Here is a 5,952-nt window from a genome sequence, read left to right as displayed (position 1 = left end):
CACTCACACACACACACTCACACACACACTCACACACACACAGTCACTCACACACTCACACACATTGACACACTCAAACACATTGACACACACACAGTCACACACACACACACATTGACACACACTCACACACACACAGTCACTCACACACACACACACATTGACACACACTCACACACACACAGTCACTCACACACACACACATTGACACACACTCACACACAGTCACTCACACACTCAAACACATTGACACACACACAGTCACTCACACACACACACATTGACAGACACTCACACACACACACAGTCACACACTCACACACATTGACACACACACAGTCATTCACACACTCACACACATTGACACACACACACAGTCACACACTCACACACATTGACACCACGTGTTAGTCAGTCAATGCGTGATTGTGGGCACAGCGGTTTGGAGGAGCGACTGAGTGAGTGAGTGGGTGAGTGAGTGAGTGGGTGAGTGGGTGGGTGAGTGGGTGAGTGAGTGGGTGAGTGAGTGGGTGAGTGGGTGAGTGAGTGGGTGAGTGGGTGAGTGAGTGGGTGAGTGAGTGGGTGAGTGGGTGAGTGGGTGAGTGGGTGAGTGGGTGAGTGGGTGAGTGAGTGGGTGGGTGAGTGGGTGAGTGGGTGAGTGAGTGAGTGGGTGAGTGAGTGAGTGAGTGGGTGAGTGGGTGAGTGGGTGAGTGAGTGGGTGAGTGGGTGAGTGGGTGGGTGAGTGGGTGAGTGGGTGAGTGGGTGAGTGGGTGAGTGAGTGGGTGAGTGAGTGGGTGAGTGGGTGAGTGAGTGGGTGAGTGGGTGAGTGAGTGGGTGAGTGAGTGGGTGAGTGGGTGGGTGTGTGGGTGTGTGAGTGAGTGGGTGGGTGGGTGAGTGAGTGGGTGAGTGAGTGGGTGGGTGAGTGGGTGGGTGGGTGAGTGGGTGAGTGGGTGAGTGGGTGGGTGAGTGAGTGAGTGAGTGGGTGAGTGGGTGAGTGGGTGAGTGAGTGGGTGGGTGAGTGGGTGAGTGGGTGAGTGAGTGAGTGAGTGGGTGAGTGAGTGAGTGAGTGGGTGAGTGGGTGAGTGGGTGAGTGAGTGGGTGAGTGGGTGAGTGGGTGGGTGAGTGGGTGAGTGGGTGAGTGGGTGAGTGGGTGAGTGAGTGGGTGAGTGAGTGGGTGAGTGGGTGAGTGAGTGGGTGAGTGGGTGAGTGAGTGGGTGAGTGAGTGGGTGAGTGGGTGGGTGTGTGGGTGTGTGAGTGAGTGGGTGGGTGGGTGAGTGAGTGGGTGAGTGAGTGGGTGGGTGAGTGGGTGGGTGGGTGAGTGGGTGAGTGGGTGAGTGGGTGAGTGGGTGAGTGAGTGGGTGAGTGAGTGGGTGAGTGGGTGAGTGAGTGGGTGAGTGGGTGAGTGAGTGGGTGAGTGAGTGGGTGAGTGGGTGAGTGGGTGAGTGGGTGAGTGAGTGGGTGAGTGAGTGGGTGAGTGGGTGAGTGAGTGGGTGAGTGAGTGGGTGAGTGGGTGAGTGGGTGAGTGAGTGGGTGAGTGAGTGGGTGAGTGGGTGAGTGGGTGAGTGAGTGAGTGGGTGAGTGGGTGAGTGGGTGAGTGAGTGGGTGGGTGAGTGGGTGAGTGAGTGAGTGGGTGAGTGAGTGGGTGAGTGGGTGAGTGGGTGAGTGGGTGAGTGGGTGAGTGGGTGAGTGAGTGGGTGAGTGAGTGGGTGAGTGGGTGAGTGAGTGGGTGAGTGGGTGAGTGAGTGGGTGAGTGAGTGGGTGAGTGGGTGAGTGGGTGAGTGGGTGAGTGAGTGGGTGAGTGAGTGGGTGAGTGGGTGAGTGAGTGGGTGAGTGAGTGGGTGAGTGGGTGAGTGGGTGAGTGAGTGGGTGAGTGAGTGGGTGAGTGGGTGAGTGGGTGAGTGAGTGAGTGGGTGAGTGGGTGAGTGGGTGAGTGAGTGGGTGGGTGAGTGGGTGAGTGAGTGAGTGGGTGAGTGAGTGGGTGAGTGGGTGAGTGGGTGAGTGAGTGAGTGGGTGAGTGGGTGAGTGAGTGAGTGGGTGAGTGGGTGGGTGAGTGGGTGAGTGGGTGAGTGAGTGAGTGAGTGAGTGGGTGAGTGAGTGAGTGAGTGGGTGAGTGGGTGAGTGAGTGAGTGGGTGGGTGGGTGGGTGAGTGAGTGAGTGAGTGAGTGAGTGGGTGAGTGGGTGGGTGAGTGGGTGAGTGAGTGGATGAGTGAGTGAGTGGGTGAGTGAGTGAGTGGGTGAGTGAGTGAGTGGATGAGTGAGTGAGTGGGTGAGTGAGCGAGTGGGTGGGTGGGTGGGTGAGTGAGTGGGTGGGTGAGTGAGTGGGTGTGTGAGTGGGTGAGTGGATGAGTGAGTGAGTGAGTGGATGAGTGAGTGAGTGGGTGGGTGAGTGGGTGGGTGGGTGGGTGAGTGAGTGGGTGAGTGGGTGAGTGGGTGTGTGAGTGGGTGAGTGGATGAGTGAGTGGGTGAGTGGGTGAGTGAGTGAGTGGATGAGTGGGTGGGTGGGTGAGTGAGCGAGTGGGTGGGTGAGTGAGTGAGTGAGTGGGTGAGTGGGTGAGTGAGTGAGTGGGTGAGTGGGTGAGTGGATGAGTGAGTGGGTGAGTGAGTGAGTGAGTGAGTGGGTGAGTGAGTGAGTGAGTGGGTGAGTGGGTGAGTGGATGAGTGAGTGGGTGAGTGGGTCAGTGAGTGAGTGGGTGAGTGAGTGGATGAGTGAGTGAATGGGTAAGTGAGTGGGTGGGTGGGTGAGTGAGTGAGTGGGTGGGTGAGTGAGTGGGTGGGTGGGTGAGTGAGTGGGTGGGTGGGTGAGGGGCTGAGTGAGTGTTAACCGAATCGGCGCTTAAAGAGGCCGAATATTGCATTGTAAAGTGGGGTTGCGTTCCCTATTCGCCATACGTGTCTCCTTTTTAGATGCATAGCGATCCAGAGACCCAAATCGATACATGGAGACCTACACAGACCCATATAGACCCACAGAGACCCATAGAGACCCACAGAGACCCACAGAGACCCACATAGACACAGAGACCCACAGAGACCCACAGAGACCCATAGAAACCCAGAGAGACCCATAGAGACCCACAGAGACCCACAGAGACCCACAGAGACACACAGAGACCCACAGAGACACACAGATACCCACAGAGACCCATAAAGACACCTAGACACCCTTAGAGATACATAGAGACACATAGAGACCATTAGAGATACATGGAGACACATAGACTCATATAGAACCACAGGGACCCATAGAGACCCACAGAGACCCAGAGACTCATATAGAATCACAGAGACCCACAGAGACCCATAGAGACACAGAGACCCACAGAGACCCACAGAGACACATAAACTCAAATAGAACCATAGAGACCCACAGAGACCCACATCGATACATGGAGACCCACAGAGACACATAGACACAGAGACCCAAAGAGACCCACAGAGACCCACAGAGACACAGAAACCCACAGAGACACACAGAGACCCACAGAGACCCACAGAGACCCACAGAGACACAGAGTCCCACAGAGACACAGAGACCCACAGAGACACACAGAGACCCACAGAGACCCACAGAGACACAGAGACCCAAAGAGACCCACAGAGACCCACAGAGACACAGAGACCCACAGAGACACAGAGACCCACAGAGACACACAGAGACCCACAGAGACCCACAGAGACCCATATAGACCCACAGAGACCCACAGAGATCCAGAGACTCACAGAGACTCACAGAGACACAGAGACTCACATAGAACCACAGAGACCCATAGAGATCCACAGAGACACACAGAGACACAGAGACCCACAGAGACACACAGAGACCCACAGAGACACAGAGACTCACATAGAACCACAGAGACCCATAGAGACCCACAGAAACACACAGAGACCCACAGAGACCCATAGAGACACAGAGACACACAGAGACCCACAGAGACCCACAGAGAGACAGAGACTCACATAGAACCACAGAGACCCATAGAGACCCACAGAGACACACAGAGACCCACAGAGACACAGAGACACACAGAGACCCACAGAGACCCATAGAGACCCACAGAGACACACAGAGACCCACAGAGACCCATAGAGACCCACAGAGACACACAGAGACCCACAGAGACCCACAGAGACACAGAGACTCAAATAGAACCACAGAGACCCATAGAGACCCACAGAGACACACAGAGACCCACAGAGACCCATAGAGACACAGAGACACACAGAGACCCACAGAGACCCACAGAGAGACAGAGACTCACATAGAACCACAGAGACCCATAGAGACCCACAGAGACACACAGAGACCCACAGAGACACAGAGACACACAGAGACCCACAGAGACCCACAGAGACCCATATAGACCCACAGAGACCCACAGAGATCCAGAGACTCACAGAGACTCACAGAGACACAGAGACTCACATAGAACCACAGAGACCCATAGAGATCCACCGAGACACACAGAGACCCACAGAGACCCATAGAGACACAAAGACACACAGAGACCCACAGAGACCCACAGAGAGACAGAGACTCACATAGAACCACAGAGACCCATACAGACCCACAGAGACACACAGAGACCCACGGAGACCCATAGAGACCCACAGAGACACACAGAAACCCACAGAGACTCATAGAGACCCACAGAGACACACAGAGACCCACAGATACCCACAAAGACACAGAGACTCAAATAGAACCACAGAGACCCATAGAGACCCACAGACACCCAGAGACTCACATAGAACCACAGAGACCCATAGAGACACACAGAGACACAGAGACCCAGAGAGACCCACAGAGACTCAGAGACTCACATAGACACAGAGACCCAGAGACTCCTATAGAACCACAGAGACCCATAGAGACCCACAGAGACTCAGAGACTCCTATAGAACCACAGAGACCCATAGAGACCCACAGAGACTCAGAGACTCCTATAGAACCACAGAGACCCATAGAGACCCACAGAGACTCAGAGACTCACATAGACACAGAGACCCAGAGACTCCTATAGAACCACAGAGACCCATAGAGACCCACAGAGACCCATAGAGACCCACAGAGACTCAGAGACTCCTATAGAACCACAGAGACCCATAGAGACCCACAGAGACTCAGAGACTCACATAGACACAGAGACCCAGAGACTCCTATAGAACCACAGAGACCCATAGAGACCCACAGAGACCCATAGAGACCCACAGAGACTCAGAGACTCCTATAGAACCACAGAGACCCATAGAGACCCACAGAGACTCAGAGACTCACATAGACACAGAGACCCAGAGACTCCTATAGAACCACAGAGACCCATAGAGACCCACATAGACCCATAGAGACCCACAGAGACTCAGAGACTCCTATAGAACCACAGAGACCCATAGAGACCCACAGAGACTCAGAGACTCACATAGACACAGAGACCCAGAGACTCCTATAGAACCACAGAGACCCATAGAGACCCACAGAGACTCAGAGACTCCTATAGAACCACAGAGACCCATAGAGACCCACAGAGACTCAGAGACTCCTATAGAACCACAGAGACCCATAGAGACCCACAGAGACTCAGAGACTCCTATAGAACCACAGAGACCCATAGAGACCCACAGAGACCCATAGAGACCCACAGAGACTCAGAGACTCACATAGACACAGAGACTCAGAGACTCCTATAGAACCACAGAGACCCATAGAGACCCACAGAGACTCAGAGACTCCTATAGAACCACAGAGACCCATAGAGACCCACAGAGACTCAGAGACTCACATAGACACAGAGACCCATAGAGACCCACAGAGACTCAGAGACTCACATAGACACAGAGACCCATAGAGACCCACAGAGACTCAGAGACTCACAGAGACACAGAGACCCAGATACTCATATAGAACCACAGAGACCCATAGAGACCCACAGAGACCCAGAGACACAAATAGAC

The sequence above is a fragment of the Lampetra fluviatilis genome, unplaced genomic scaffold (assembly GCF_964198595.1).
Source record: "Lampetra fluviatilis unplaced genomic scaffold, kcLamFluv1.1 SCAFFOLD_443, whole genome shotgun sequence".
NCBI classification, from domain to species: domain Eukaryota; kingdom Metazoa; phylum Chordata; class Hyperoartia; order Petromyzontiformes; family Petromyzontidae; genus Lampetra; species Lampetra fluviatilis.
The sequence above is the reverse complement of the archived record's forward strand: the minus strand, read 5'-3'. Positions refer to the sequence as shown.